A 17,436-nucleotide genomic window follows, 5' to 3' on the forward strand; every position below is an offset into this window, starting at 1 on the left:
ATTTGCTTTTTCAGTGCCTAGTGTTAATTTGGCTGAGCCTTATAAAAGATATGAATGGACAGTTTTGCCACAGGGAATGAAAAACAGCCCTACTATGTGCCAAATGTATGTTGCAGCTGCTCTTGCTCCAGTAAGAAAAGCCTTTCCAAAAGTAATATTGTTACATTATATGGATGATATTTTGGGATGTGCACCTGAGGAACAAATGTTAGAGGCATGTCTACAAAGGACCATGGAAACATTAAAGTACTACAAACTGCATATAGCTACAGAAAAAATTCAAAGACATGCTCCTTTTCAATATTTAGGATATGAAGTATATCCTAAGGTGCTTACAGTACAAAAACTCTCCTTAAGAACAGAGAAGCTAAACACCTTAAATGACTTCCAGAAATTGATAGGAGATATCCAATGGATGCGTCCCGTGCTAGGCTTGACTACCTGTCAATTGCAACCACTATATGATATTTTAAGGGGAGACAGTGCTTTAAATTCACCACGCCAGCTTACAAAAGAAGCACAAAAGGCTTTGAGAGAAGTTGAACTGGCTTTATCCAATGTGGTTGAAAGAGTCACTCAAAAACCCTTGGAAATATCAGTTTTTGCTACAAAAGAGGCACCCACAGCAGTCCTTCATCAAGGAGACAGAGTGATTGAGTGGGTGAACCTCCCAGCACAACCAGAACAAAGCCTTACACCTTACCCAGTGCTTGTGGCTAGGATTTTATTAAAGGCTATTAAGAGAGTAACACAATTATCTGGGATAAGTCCTGAAAAAATATACACATTCTATACTAACGCACAGATTAATGTATGCTGTGAGACCATCCCAGAATGGCAAATTTTATTAGCCACCGCTCCAAATTTTGCACATGGATCTCCATTAAAGATTACCCGGCTACTACATAATTGGCGATGGATTTTTGAAGAAAAGGTTTCTAAGGTTCCTCTTAAAGGACCAACAATCTTTACAGATGCCTCCAAAGAAAATATTTGTGCCATATACTCTCATGATTTAACCATAAAGAGAGTAATCAGGACTCCTTTTCAATCCACTCAACAGAATGAATTATTTGCTATCATGCTAGCTCTCACTTATTACCCAGGAGACGTAAATATAATTACTGATTCAGCCTATTCAGTAGGTGTAGTACAAAGAATTGCCACAGCCCAAATAAAATTTGCAGCCTCCAATATTTATCAGCTCTTTAAGGAACTTCAAGAGCAAGTGAGAAAACATCCAGGCAAGATTTATATCTTGCATGTCCACTCACATAGTGGACTCCCAGGTCCTATTTTTGATGGAAATTCAATGGCAGATAGCCTTCTAACCATGTTAGCCAGTAGTCTTTTATTTCAGGAAGCGCAAGAATCTCATTCTAAATATCATCAGGCTGCTCGAGCTTTACGTTTACAATTTGGAATCACGAGAGAGGAAGCTAGGAGCATAGTAAAAAGCTGTACAGCTTGTCTTCCTTTCCATGCTCCTACACTCCCTCCAGGGAAGAATCCTCGTGGTTTGAGACCCAATGAAATCTGGCAAATGGATGTGACCCATTATAAATCTTTTGGTCGTCTATCTTTTATTCATGTCGTGGTAGACACCTTTTCAGGATTCACATTTGCAATGCCAGCAGCAAAAGAGACAGCCCGAGTGGTCACTGAATTCCTTATACAGGCTTTTGCAATTATGGGTGTGCCACAAGCAATAAAAACAGACAATGGACCTGCATATACGTCCAAACATTTTACACACTTTTGTGCACAGTATAAGATTTTACATACCACGGGCATACCCTTTAATCCTCAAGGGCAGGCAATAGTAGAGAGAAGAAACAGAGATATTAAGACACTCCTCCAAAAACAAAAGAAAGGGGGAGCCACAGGTAGCCCTAGGGAACTTCTAAATTTAGTTCTCTATACCATTAATTTTCTAATTTTTGACAAAGATGCACTGGCTCCGGCAGACAGGTTTTATAACCCACCAGAAGGGCAGTGTCCAGTGCGAGCAGCTCCACTGTCCTTAGATAATCGCCAGGTGATGTGGAGAGATCCAGAAAGTGGTGAATGGAAGGGACCAGATAGGTTAACTGCCTGGGGGAGAGGGTTTGCTTGTATTTCTTCAGCAGGAGAAGGAATCAGATGGGTGCCAACGAGTCATATTCGCCTTGTCCATCAGAGAGAGACAGAAAAAGAGAAAGGCCTCAAAATAAAGGAGAAGATCTAAGAAACATCTGACACTGAAAGAGCATGGATAATAAGAAGACTGTTAAAGAACTTTAAAAACCAGCAGGAATCATTGGACTTCCTCACACAAGATGAGACTAATGGACAATGGACTTATGGACATTTATAAATTTTCAATTTATGATTATGTTATATACTTCTAGCATGTGTTACGTTACTATGTTACTATGTGCTTATGTAATTTATGTAATTATCTGTAATACTTCCCATATTGATGGATTTATGTTTCAAGGTCATGACTGTCCTATGTTCTAAATCAAAAGAAAGGGGGAGATGTTAGGATTACTAAGTGAGAACTCAGGTTGTCTGGATGGTGACAAGGTGAGAATTCAGGTTTTCTGGACAATTACAAGGTGAGAACTCAGGTTGACTTGATAGAGGGGGCAAGCTCATTGGCTGGGGTGGTTCTTCCCAGAAGCCCTTGCATTATCCCACGCCCATTCTCTGGGAGGATAAAAAGAGACAGCATTGGGTGCAAAGGGCAGATCAGCCTGGAGAAGGATAAGAGCTGGAGGAGATTCAGAGCCAGGATTCAAGAAGGAAGACTCTCTGCATTACATCAGGCCTGACGGGGCTCTCTGCAGGAAGGGAAGTCACTTCTAAGGACAAGAGTTAACAGCAACTGCCTGGAGACAACGGTTCTCTACAGGAAGAAGAATCTGTCGGAGAGATTTGAGTAAAAGACACAGCAGATCTCTTCCCAGAGAGCGATCCAGCAGCTTCTGGAGACGACAGCTCGCTACACACATATATCCACAGCCCTCATCTCTCCCCTGAGTTTCATCCCACATTACCAACTGCTTCTTTCCTTCTACCTTTTAAAAGGTGACATCTCCAATTCAGCACGTCCAAAATTTAATTCATTATCTTCTCTGCTCCCCTTTGACCCTACCAATGTCTAAATTTCCCTTCTTGTATCAAAGGCACCACCATCCTTCCCATTTTTTAAAACCTCTGTGCCACCCTTCTTTCTTCACTTGCCCTCCCTTCACATATCCAGGCAGACATCATATTTTGCCCTTTCTTCCTCCACATCTCTTGCCTTCAACTGGTCTCCACTCACGAGCCACCACCTTAATTCAGGCCCACATCAGCTCTTACCTGCATTACTGCAATAGTTCTTAATTGCCCTCCCTGATCCCAGTCTCCTCATCCCAATTCATCCTACAAACTAGGTCCAAAGTAGCTTTGCTTAAGCACAGATCTGATCACTCAAAAAGAAACAGAGGCAAACAGGGTTAAGTGATTATCCCACGGTCATACAGTTAGTAAGGGGTCTGAGGCCAGATTTGAACTCTAGAAGACAATTCTTCCTGATACCAAGCCCAGCACTCTATCCACTACAGCGCCATCTAGCTGCCCTGTGCGATCTTAGGCAAATCATTTAACCTCTGAGTCTCAGATTCGTCATCCGGAAAAATAGAAGATTGGAACCAATGATCTATCCTAGCCCTACTCGTAGAATCCTATGATTTAGAGTAGTATGTAATACAAATATGAGTTGATCCAATTTATATAAGATAAAATTGAGTATCAAGAGACATTTTTTGAACCCAGGTCTTCTTGAGCTGAAGTTAACATTCTATCTGCTATGCAATTATGAGGGGCAAAGCATTCATGACCAGAGAACAGGTAATCCCACTGGACTCTGCTCTTGCCAGATCACAACCAGAGCACTGCATTCAATTGGAGGTTCCAAATTAGGGGAAATACTTTGCTATGCCAGAGAGCATCTAGCAGAGCATAGTTAGGATGACAAATGTCCTTGAAGGAACTGAGGACCTTCAGCTTCTAAAAGAGACCTCATGGAGAACACGAGAGCTTTCCAAGCATCTGAAACACCGCTAGATATCAGGAAACAGTAGAAATGTGCAGATTGGTTCCTGAGGGCAGGACAAGGAGCAATGAGAAAAGATTTAGAGAAGCAAACCCAACCAACATCAGAGGAAATTTTCTCACAATACAGAGCTGTTCCAGTGTTGGAATGGACCACCTCTGGAGGGAATTGGTTCCTCCTTACTAAAAGTGTCCAAGCAAAGGCCCACTCAATGGGTCTATTGCAGAGGTACTCCTGCTCATCTCTCTACTGAATTTGATGCTATCTATACCCCCTTCCAAATGAGAGATTTAATGATTCTGTCAAATATCATCTCTGACTACAGAATTTACAAGAGTTCAATGGATTCCTCTTCCATTGGCTTACTGAGGCGTGGAGGTGACTTTAGAGTTTTTGAGATGTGCCAATTCAGTGCAAGCCATGGCAAACTCTATCAATGTGGAAAGGGACCCATGTTAGGTTCGATGTCTGCTGGAAACGAATCGGTCTTTGTTGTTCAGTCATCTAATCGTGTCTGACTTTCCACGGGCCATGACATGCCCTGCAGACCCTCCTATCCTCCACTATCTTGCAAAATATGTCCAAGCCAAGGTCAGAGAACTCATCTCATTTGATTAAAAAGAGATGAGTAATTTTTCAGTGACAACAACTCCTCAAGATGGCTTTCCAAATCTAGAAGGGCAGTGAGGCTGGTGCCCAGTGAAAGAACTCCAACACCAATAAAATCACAGCTCCTATAAAAACTGACTTCCACCACAGGCTCGATTCTGAACATGTGTTAATCTGTGTCCCTAAATTTCACTAGTCCCTGCCCTCCCTACTATGGACAAGACCCAAAGCAGAATTATCACAGCATTGAAAGAATGCAGTCAGTTCAGCATCCCAATGGATGCAGGAAGTCCTGGAAATCTCATCAGAGAGGCAGCCAGCAAGATTCCAAGCTGATTTCCCATCTTCGTTCCCCAGGTTCATAAACACTTCATAGACCCACTGTGGACAGAATTCTCAGGGAAGCTCGTCTTAGGGTTTGATATGAATCTCTCTGACGCAGTAAGTTTCATCTAAACACTTTTTTTTTAAAAAGCCTTTACTGTGGCCTGTTAAAATATGACAATAAGTTTGTCCAATTAAAACACAAACTGAGAGTAGCACCTCCTAATTGTGTTCCCCTTAGAGCATGCTCAGCTGGCATTCTGATCAAGCACAATTTCCCTCCCCAACCCCTGCCCTATTCTAGCCCCCCCCCCACTTCAGAGCATACACAGACAGCTTCTGACTGCTTTCTATTGGTCATGATGACTCAGAGGTTGTACTATGTGTTGAAGGAGTCTCTGAATTGCCTAATGAGCTGGCACTGTATGGATATACTAAGGCAGTCACACTCAACCTCAGGACTACTCCTCCTGAGAACTTCAAAGTGTGAAGATGAATTTAGACTGTCTGGGTATTGGGAGGGAAGAACACAGCTCCATTTAATCCTTCCAGCTGGCCTCAAGTCACAAGCATACGCCCTGCCTGGGATGGAACCACTTCTTTTTTTTGTGACATTTTTCCTTTTCCATAAGCCCAATGAGATCATAAAAGTGAGCTGCCCTCTTCCCTACCTTCACCATCACCTGAGCAGCAGGGTGCAGAGAGTCCTTAAGCATCACAGAAGCAGGCTACACTAGGGTAGTGGTTCCTGATGCAATTGTGGCAGGAGCACAAGGAGACAGGCCACAGGGCAAAAGTCACCAGTCGAGAAGGATCACCGGAAGATCTTGCCTGGTGTTTGAACAGACAATACCAGTGCAGAGGTGAAATGTAAAATGGCTAATTACAAGCCTTGCAAACACTATTCATGTTCCAAGGAGGCCTCACAAGTGATAGTACCAGTAGAGCTATATCAGGTTAATGAAGTAGGTTCTAGTCATTTGTAATGGGAGTTGTGTTCTCTATAGCTAATGTTTCTGTATGGGAACAAGTCTTGTTCAATGTCCAATGTATGGTACATAGTGGGTATGTACTTAATTTCTCTCTTTGAAGATGGGGAAAACCCATAGCTAAGTGTCTGAGCCCAGAGACAAGAAGACCTGAGTTCAAATCCAACCTCAGAAATTTAATAACTATGCAACTCCAGACAAGTCACTTCACTTTTGTCTGTCTCAGTTTCCCCATCTGTAAAACAGAAAAAAAAAAAAAATCACACCTACCTCCTACGGTCATTATCAGGATAAAAAGGATAATATCTATAAAGTATCCCACAACCTTTATATGCTGTATAACTATGAATGCTAGCTACTGTTACTACTATTTCCAGATTTGAATTTGTTCCTTGGGAATCCAAAGTCATACATAAAATGAAACAATGAGGAATCTCTCCTTTTGAGAGATCAGGAAACCCTAGAGCAATGAACCCAGGGAAAACATCAATGACAGATAAAGGACAAAGACTAACACAAATTATCAGCTTCTGTGCCCAGAAATGTTCAAGTGAATCCATGATTCTCTAGTTAGAATTTCCCCCTAAAATTCAGACGACTCCTAACTTAGACCCTCACCGCCTGGATCTGCTACCCTGACACCCTAATATTGCCTACAAGAGTATTTCTACGTGCCATATCCCTCTGTGATTTACAATAAGTCCCACATCCAAGAATCAATAGGCCTCAAAGGCTTTACTTGCACTCCCAAGGTAGTATATGTTAGGGTGTTTTCCCCTTCCTTCTCCTTTTCTTTCTTGAGTGACTGGGAGAAATAAAGTATACCCACCATAAGGAATAAAACTAAAGAGGGTAGTAAAGAAAGACCTAGTGGAATTAAGCTTCATTAGTTAATGATCTGGGGTCCCTATGATCCTATGTGTGACTTTGGGTAAGTAATGTCACTTCTTTGGTCCTCAGTTTCCTAACCTAGAAAATGAGACACCTGGGGCTAAATGACTTCTGAGGTTCCTTCTAGATCTAGATCTAAGATCCTGTGATAAAAAGTTGCAGAAAATTAAGAAACAAGAAGGACTTGGGATATTCCTTTTCTTTACCTTCGTCTGAAGTCAAGAAGGTGGCATTAACACATTAGCTGGACCTAACTGGCCACAAGAAGTAGCAGAGGGAAGGAAAGAGCAAGGAAGAGAAATATTCTTCCCTTTTAGGGACAGGAAGCAATAGGCCAAGTCATGAAGGGAAGGATCTTAAAGAGCAAATAAATAACTATCTAATAACTAACTAGCTTACATATGTCTCTGTGGCTCATATCTGTCAATCTCAAATTTCTGCGCGGTTTTCTTCCCTTTTAATAAAATGTTCCTTTGTATGACCATGAATCAAGTGCTTACAAGTGGGAATCAGTGTTGGTTTATCAGAGAGCATCATAAACATTGCCCCAAATTTCCCGGATAGGAGCTCAGAACCTAAAAAAACAAAGAGTTGTGATACACAGAACGTGTCTGGGATTTCTGTGCCAACAAAGTCTCTACTACAAGGAGTTCACTTGTTAAAAATGCTAAGAGGTGACTTAGAAATCATTCAATACACCACATACTACGCAGTGACATGAACAAAGCCAGAGTACTCAGAGGGCAATTTCAGCTCAAGGGTCTTGAAACTTCCCTATCTCCAATAGGGAAGTTGTCACAATAAAATTTGTCCCTCTGTGGCAATCTTTATGAAAGGAGTTCAGAAACTACCCTTTAATCTTTACAGTCAGGATCCTTGAGTCAAAAGAGAAATCCCTTCCTTCCAGCCTATTGCAATCCAAAGGGCAGTTAGGGGGTACAAGGAGTAGAGCACCAGGCCTAGATTCAGGAAGACTCATTTACCCGAGTTCAAATATGGTCTCAAACACTCACTGTATGACTCTAAACAAGTCACTTTACCCTGTTTGCCTCAGTTTCCTTACTGAAGAGTAAACTGGAGAAGAAAATGACAAACCAGTATCTCTATTAAGAAAACTGCAAATGAGGTCAGAGTCATACATGACTGAAAAAGAGTGAATGCTGCAACTCAGTGCATGAGTTGCTCCCTTAGCATCCATCTCTCAACTTTACAGAGCTCCATAATTTATCATCAGGGTTTAAGAGCAGGAAAAGGAAGGGAAACCTCCCAAGAATCTCAGATCATTTTTAATGGGCATAGGGACTCCCAACATAGAAATGTCTCATTAGATAATTGAGAGGTGAGAGGGAATCTGACATCTTTTTAAGAAATTATTGCCTGATTTTTATTCTATCCCATGCATTCAGAAGCTAAAAATGAATTCTCTAGTACTACTCTGATTACATCTATTCTTCTTTAAATATTTTATTGATACTTTTTTATTGATCACATTTTAATTTCTCCCCTCTCTCTCCCAGACCAGTGAGTCATCCCTTTTAATACAAATTTTTGAAAAGGGAAAAAAAAAACAGTTGAGCAGAACTACTCTGACCATGTCTGAAAGTAGATCTGATAGTCTACCTTTGTTCAGAGTGCTCTCACTAGCTTATAAACACCACAAATACAGGAGAAAACCCATGACATCATACCAGATACGGAAAAATCAAATTCTTCCTTAAAGGAATCACCTTGCGGATTATTAACAATTCTTATTAGGACAACAGAGTGCAAAGAAGAATAAATAGATGTGAAAAGCTTCCTTTGTGAAGCATATGGGCAAACTGTTTAATTTCTCTTTACCTCCATATGTGTAAGATGAGGATAATAATGGGTGATATGACACTTAAATGAATATATATGTATATATTCATCTGTGTACAGTCTACTAGTAGTCTGTAAGTTTCCTGTATGCAAGGATTATGCCTTTGTCATCTCTGTATTCCTCACAATGTTCAATACTGGACTTGCATAGAGTAAATATTCAGTAACTCTTTACTGATGAAATATAATGAGCAGAATGGTAACAGTTTTATGAGCTCCTTCATGTTTATCCGTTCATGTTGTTAATGTTATGCAATGAATATAGTCCCAAACTATTAGGAAAAAAAACAGTTATTCATACAAAGTTGGTTTTAAAATAGCGTTCAATAGATGGAAGGACAAGCCTTTCAAACTACAGTTCTTTCTAGTTAGGATGTTTATATACCACATGAATGCTTCCCCCCAAATTGTACACAATACAGAGGGGTGTGTGTGTGTGTGTGTGTGTGTGTGTGTGTGTGTGTGTGTGTCTGTTCTTTATGTACTCATGTATAATCAGACTTTCAACCAAAGTATGGGAGGTGGGGGTTATTTGCATTCTGCCATCATATGGAAGGAATTGCGACTTTTAATTGGTAGAGAGAATCCCGAGGCAGTCTGCTGCCTGTTTGCATAAGGGGTAGAGTTGGCATCAGAACTTGGGAGAAAAACACTTGTAATTCAAGAGACTCTTAAGGAAAGGCACGTGGAGAGAGGGGGAGAGAAGGGGTTTAGAAGCTGCAGACATAGACGTGGGAAACCAGGTCTTCACCATGTTTGTGTTTTCTAGCTTGACTCCTCAGAGACTTTCAAGACTTCCATTGGGTAAGATCAAGCCCTCTTCTTGGTCTGAGATCTCACCGTATTCTCAGCTAAAGAACCCACTGACTCTTGTGTATTTTTTTTTGGTATATTCTAATATGTAGAAGTTTTCCAAATTCTGTTTGCTATTTATTTGACTCAATTGGTTTATTCACTATTTGTATTTTACTCATATTTGTGGTTTACTCAATATTTGCTATTTGTATTGGGCGTTTGTGTATCCAGCCTTTGGTGGGAAGGAGTTAATATAGTATTTAGTATAAGCTAAAAGATGACCCCGTATCTTCACAGGGACTGTGGAAGTGCCTTTTACTTGAACTTCCAAAAATCATGCCCCCAGACCAGGATTTCTGACGGAAACAGAAATAGAAACCTAGCCTAATCCTCCACTAAGAGACAAGTGAAAGAAAGAGCAAACACCCAGCCACAGCCATCCTGTTCCTCTCAAGATAAAAATCACAGCCTCACTGGGAGAAGGGTGGGCCAGAATCCATCCATTAACCACACATCTATACATATAAATAATTTGTCGTCATCCATACATTACATTAAATACGTAGTGTGTGAGTTTGTAATACAATAACCCTCAGATTCAGAATCTAACTAAATCTAGACAACTGGGAAGTAAAAATTGCAACAAAATTGGAAAACAGTTCACTATTGCTTTTTATTTCCACATCTATAAGTACGGGAAGTTTGACAGCTAGAGTCCAAACTTAGGGTAATGTCTTAATTACCTGGATAATCTTCAACATTATGTGGAAGCATTTCTCTGATGTTTTTCAAAGAATAAACAGGGTCTGTTCAGGGCATGTTAGTGAGCCATACTTCCCACACTTGAAGGGATAATAGCTGTCAGTCTAAAGATGAAATTTTAGTGGGAATAATATTAAAAATTTGTGTTCATTCTTCCATGATTTCACATTAGCCAAGTCCTGCCTCCTAAAGTTAAAGGCAATCCCCTCAAAATTAGCTATTAGCCAAATGTGGGTTCGGATTGTGATACAGATTTTGTTTTAAGCCCGCGTATTTACTATATTATTTAGTGTCTAAATCTATTTCCCATATCTTCTAAATAGTTTCCAGTTGATAGAACAGCGCAGGATTCTACATGAGATTCTCAGACACTATAATGAAGAACTACAGACTACCAATTAGGCCATCATCCCCCTCTTCAGCATTATTAGACAGCTACCAATGCAATCTTCCATCTTCTGAAATGGAAAGTTTACAGCTCACAGTCCTCCATCAAGTTTAACTACTGTGAGGCCCCCAACCAACAGCAAAGAATAACTTTCCTAAAAGTTATTTTACTACAGAACCATATATCCTGTCACCAGCCTAATGCCCTATTACTAGAGCTGAATGTCAGTTGCTTTAAGAAATATGATATTAGCACCGCAATGTAGATAGATAGATGCTGGATAGCATCTCACCACTCTGATTCCAAATTATGGTTGTCAGCATAATGGGACCATCACAGGCAAAATAAGTCTCTTCTCTCCAAGGACTCCAAGGCAGAGACAATGAGCTAGCCCATTCTAGCTGTGTATAATTTCCTTTGCGTCGAGACGAATCCGTGCGCTTGTGTTTCTGGTGCCCAACCTGAACCCTGTGTTCCATTCCCCAGCAGAAGTAGATTAAACAACTCTCTCTAGAAGGCAAACTGCCGCTTCTTCTGGGGGAAGATTTCTTTATTGTACTTCTGTTCTTCGGCACTTTCCATCACGCCGATGGCATCCCCTTCTTAACGTCACCAAGAGGATGGGTCTTGCCATTGCACGGGCAGTCTTGGACAACACGGACAAATCTGAACACTACTGAGGATGGAGGAGGGGCAGGAGAGTGGGAAGGGGGGGTTGGCTTTCTGCAGGAATGTGTTGAGTTAATGGCAAAGCTTTGGGTTCAAGTTAACCAGTTGGAGATCAGAGAGTTCTAGACAACACATACTGTGAGCATGAACTCCATACAACCTTTCAAATACCGTGGGGAAAGCAGGAAATTGAAATATTGTGCTCTATTGGCAGCTAAATGGTCATTCATCATCCATGCTAAGCTTGAAGCTAAGCAAAATGATTCTGAAATCCTCCAAGGGCCTTTATTAACAATTTCAAAGTTCAAATAACGTATGTAGATTTCTGTACCATATTTAAGGGAAATGAAGAGATAACATCTGCATATACTATTAAAATGGCCCCTCTAATAACAACTTCGGACTAGCTTCACACCCACAAGAACGGCATTAAAAAACATTAAGCTTGAGACACCAACTGACAAAAGAAAGGAAATTCACAGTTAAAGGGGAAACATACCATATGTGATTCAGTACCTAAGAGCAACGGGGTGCATTGGGAGAGCCATTAAAGTGGCACCCAGTTGTGCCTAGGTAGTGGAGAACAGATGGGATGCTTTTCTCCTTGTGTATAATTCTCCCAACTATCACTGAGCTTATGCATCAGGCTTCACTTTGGGCTTGCCGAGGTTTGGTTTTGCTAATTACTTCAGCATGTCAAATCAATACCCTATCATCAAAAGCAACAACAATAACACATGAGCTTCTCTTCTCCCCTCCCCCTAAAACCTTTGCTACATGAGAGTCCCAAGTCATGTGCCTAGTATTCTAATAGACCCCCCCCAAAGGATTTCTTTCCTTAGAAAGTCCATTGCAGTGGACAAAAGCTAGAGAGGACCCACCAACAAGAATAAGGGGACAGTCACCCCTGCCCGTGCTACTTAGTACCACGTGGACACAACGTTCCTCCTGTGAGGAAGGGGATACTGTCATCCCCATTTTACAGATGAGAAAATTGAATCAAACAAAGGTCATATGACTTGCCCTGGTTAGACAGCTCTAGGCCTTTTAACCTGTGGGTCATGACCTTACATGGGATCTCAGAACTAAATGTGCAGATTCTGAAATTAGGATTTATTATCAGTAAATGTTTGATTTGTATACATTTTTTATATACCTCTATAGCTGGCCCCATAAACATTGCTTGGGTTTTGAAAAAGGGTTGCAGGTGGAAAAAGTTTAAGAAGCCATGATTTCCAACTAGTAAATGTCTGAGGCAGGACTCCACGCCGTACTACTTTTAATCACTTTACCACCTTGCTGCCGGATACCAATACATATGATCCTAGATCTAAGCCAGCCTCAGAGGCCATCTAAGACAACCATGTCATTTTATGGAGGAGGAAACTGAGGCACAGGGAGGTGACATAGCTTTCTCAGGCATCAGAGTGGTATCTGAAGCCAGCTTGGATTCCAGAGCAAGGTTCTTTCCACTGTTTCTTTCCATGACTTCCTAAACTCTATAGAGTCTTCTAATTTATAAGAAATCAAGCCATTCTCCAATTGATAAATGGTCAAAGGATATGAACAGACAATTCTCAGATGAAGAAATTGAAACTATTTCTAGCCATATGAAAAGATGCTCCAAGTCATTATTGATCAGAGAAATGAAAATTAAGACAGCTCTGAGATACCATTACACACCTGTCAGATTGGCTAGAATGACAGGGAAAGATAATACACAATGTTGGAGGGGATGTGGGAAAACAGGGACACTGATACGTTGTTGGTGGAACTGTGAATACATCCAGCCATTCTGGAGAGTGGTTTGGAATTATGCTCAAAGAGTTATCAAACTGTGCATACCCTTAGATCAAGCAGTGTTACTACTGGGCTTATATCCAAAAGAGATCTTAAAGAAGGGAAAGGAACCCGTATGTGCAAGAAAATTTGTGGCAGCCCTCTTTGTAGTGGCTGGAAACTGAGTGGATGCCCATCAATTGGAGAATGGCTAGATAAGTTGTGGTATATGAATGTTATGGAATATTATTGTTCTGTAAGAAATGACCAACAGGATGATTTCAGAAAGGCCTGGAGAGACTTACATGGACTGATGCTGAGTGAAATGATCAGGACCAGGAGATCATTATAAACTTCAACAACAATACTGTATGAGGATGTATTCTGATGGATGAGGCCATTTTCAACAATGAGATGAACCAAACCAGTTCCAATAGAGCAGTAATGAACTGAACCAGCTACACCCAGCGAAAGAACTCTGGGAAATGACTATGAACCACTACATAGAATTCCCAATCCTTCTGTTTTTGCTGCCTGCATTTTGGATTTCCTTCACAGGCTAACTGTACAACTATTCCAAAGTCCGATTCTTTTTGTACAGCAAAATAACTGTATGGACATGTATACATATATTGTATTTAATTTATACTCTAACATATTTAATATGTATTGGTCAACCTGCCATCTTGGGAAGGGGGAGGAGGGGAAAAATTAGAACAAAAGGTTTGGCAATTGTAAATGCTGTAAAATTACCCATGCATATATCTGGTAAATAAAAACTTTAAAAAAAATCAATAGAGTCTTTTTGTTGTTGTTGTTGTTGTTGTTGTTGTTGTTGTTAGGGCAACTGGGGTTAAGTGACTTGCTCAGGGTCACACAGCTAAGATGTATTAAATTTCTGAGGCCAAATTTGAACTTGGGGCTTCCTGACTCCAAGGCTGTTCTATCCCTTGCAATGCCATCTGGCTGCTCCCTATGGGGTCTTGAAGAAAGACTTATCTATAAAATGAGGGGGTTAGATTAGATGGGCTCTGGTCTCATGACCCAAGAGATGACTTAGTACAACCCCATCACGCTATAAATGAGAAAATAAGGGACCAGAGAGGGGAAACGATGGTCACACAACCAGGAAGTGTCTAACACATCATCTAAACCAGGGTTTCTGAAACTTTTTCCATTCATGAGCCATGCTCACCAAAGAAAATTTTACATAGTCCTGGGCATATGGGTATATAAAATTATACTTTTACTTATAATAAATCAGAATTTTGCAGCCCCCACCTAAGTTCCATAACCCCATATGGGGTCACAAACTACAGTTTAAGAAGCTGGGATTTAAACGAGAGAATTTGAACCTTTTTTGAATTCTTACCTCTCTAGTATTTTATGGAAGCATCTAAGGAGGGAAGGGAAGGTGATAAGCATTTATTAAGTGCTTACTATATATGAGGCACTGCACTAAGCACTCTTACAAACATTATCGTATTTGATCCTCACAGAAATCCTTTGAGGTAGGTGCTATTTTTAGTCCTATTTTATAGTTAAGGAAACCTAGATGAACAGAGATTAAGTGACTGACCAAGGGTTACACAGCTAGCAAGCATCAGAAGTTAAATTTGAACTCTGCTCTTCCTAACTCCGGGCCCAGTAGTCTATCCACTGTAGCACCTCTCTGCTTTCAGAATAATGTTTGTAATTATGTAAAATAAAACACACAGGATTATAAAAGAAAACAATTATACTGAAATGAAGATGTGTGTTTTTCACAGTCAAGTTTATAGACCTCTTGAAATCCATCCACATTCCCCATTGGGTCTGTGGATCCTAAGGCCCCCTGATTTCTACAAAAGTCTTCATTTGGTGGCTACCAGCTCACAGTTAGGTACTGATATCAGTCACAAACATTATCACAGAGCTTTGCAAAGGAAAGGGGATTTAAAATGCACAGAATTATTAGGATGAGAATAGAGCCATGGTTCTCCTGAGAACTGACCTTAGTGGCTTCTTTCTGTACTACTTAGCATCTCTTTATCCAAAGAACCAGACTTCATGTCACAGGCAAAGCTGGTATCCAGGGCATGATGAACAAGTATTTGCCAACACAGCAAAATGGCACTTCCTTTCTTCCTCAATTTCTTTCCAAGTCTTGAGTACTGCTTAGCTTTCAAAAGATCCTCCAAGATGGCTGGTCTTCTGCCTGTCACACAGCTCTGTTGACCCTGGAGAAAAAGGTCAGCTGGGTCTCTTGGGGAATATGTACACCGCAATTTAGGGAATAAGATTCCTTTTTTTCTGCCAAGGGCCATTTGGATATTTATAACATCATTCACGGGCCATACAACATTGTCATTGACTTATAGAACTCAAGAAGTAGCAGGTTATTCTACCTAGCATTCAGCTCATCATCACCTGCAGTCACCTCAGCAAATGATTTCACCGGACTTATATGTCCCACAGCCAGATGTTGCCACTCCTGTACTAGAGGATGATCCAGCAACCAGTTTTTCATATTAACCTTCAATAATTCCAGTTAATATGCACTTATTAAATATATACTCTATTCTTACCTATGAGGTAGGCTGCAGGCATTCATAAGCAAAACCAAAATAATCCCTTCCCTGAAGGAGCTTACATTTGACTGATTTAAACTGATTTAAAAATGTATCCTTGTACATGAACTGATGCTGAGCAAAGCAAGCAGAATCAGGAATACACTGTACACAATAACAGCAACAATGTGTGAGGATCAACTATGAAAGGCTTGGTTCTCAGCGGTTCAGCGATCTGAGGCAATCTCAAAAAACTTTGGACAGAAAGCGCCATCTGCATACAGAAAAAGAACTAAGGAGACCAAATAGAAATCAACACATGCTATGTTCACTTGTTTTTGTTTTGTTTTGTTTTTTTAATCTCTCCCATGGTCTTTACCTTTGGCTCTGATTTTTTTCTCCCAACATGATTTGTAAAGCAATGTGTGTTAAAAATAAATAAAATGTATCCTTGGAAATATGTAGCAGCTAAGACAAAGCTCCTCTTTTTAGCAACAGACTCCTCCTTCTGCAACTTCAAGTTTCCATATTAATTCTCTCATTCAGGAGAATGATCAGAATGAAGCAAAGAATTCCACTGTTTGGTGTTTGCCTCTTTTGCCCTAGACCTTCGTGGGGTCACAGAGTTACAACCTGGAGGGACCTCCAAAGTCATCTATTCCAAATACTATGAGAACAAGTTAAGTGATTTGTCAAAGTCCAGTAGGTACTAACAAGGGAAAGCTTAGAAGTCAGGTTCTTGGATTCTAGCTGTCTTTCTATCACTCCATGTTGCTAACCAGATCATTTCATTTATCTGCATTACAAATAAGTAACAATAAGAAGCATTTTACAGTATTTTAAGATTTGTAAATTACAAATATAATCTCATTTGATTCTCACAATGACCCTAATAGGTAGGTCCTATCATTAGTCCCATTTGACAGATGAGGAACCTGAGGCAGAGTTTAAGTGACTTGCTTAATAAGTACCTGAGGCCAGATTTGAACTCATGGGGATGACTCCAGGCTTAGTGCTTTATCCCCTTAGCGTCCAGCTGCCAAGATTGCCTAGATGGAGAAGAAAGTGAATCTGGTTCCAAATTGTGGAAGACAGCATGAGAGAAGTCATTTGGAAATGTTAACAATCGTGACTCTAATATGATTGTTTTTCCTAGGTTCATAGACCGTCAGAGCCGGCAGAAACCATAGACGTTAACTAGGTCAAGCCCCTCTTTTGACAGATGGAAAAACTGAGGCACAAATGATAGAAGGGTACCGTCCTATGTTTACACAATTAGTAAGAGGCCATCAGGACTCAGCGTTCCTTCTCCTGACCCCAGAATGAGTTCTCTTTTCCCTAAGCTCTATGGCCTCTATGATCAAATGAAGTGAAGACAGGAGATAAGCTTCAAAACGAATGCATGCCTGCTCCCACTTCCTTCCCCAGATTGCTGCTCCATGTGTGGTAAGCAACTCGAGATCACAGTGGGCAAACAAAGGAACGAGGCTGTCAGCTTCCACGGGAAAATCAAGGGATAAAGATACCAGAGCTGTAAAGTTAGAAGAGTGAAGAGAGGCACTCATTATCCAAAAGGGCAAAGCTTTGATAGCAATTGAACTTTGAAATGCAATGAAGTCAAGATTATCTATGGATAGACTTCTATACTTAAGAAACAGCTGTTGATTGATTGATGGCCCTTTCTTCCCTACAATCGTGACCCAACAGGGTACCAGCCATTGAGAGCTGGGTTGGGCC

The sequence above is a fragment of the Sminthopsis crassicaudata genome, chromosome X, assembly GCF_048593235.1.
Source record: "Sminthopsis crassicaudata isolate SCR6 chromosome X, ASM4859323v1, whole genome shotgun sequence".
Taxonomy (NCBI): Eukaryota; Metazoa; Chordata; class Mammalia; order Dasyuromorphia; family Dasyuridae; genus Sminthopsis; species Sminthopsis crassicaudata.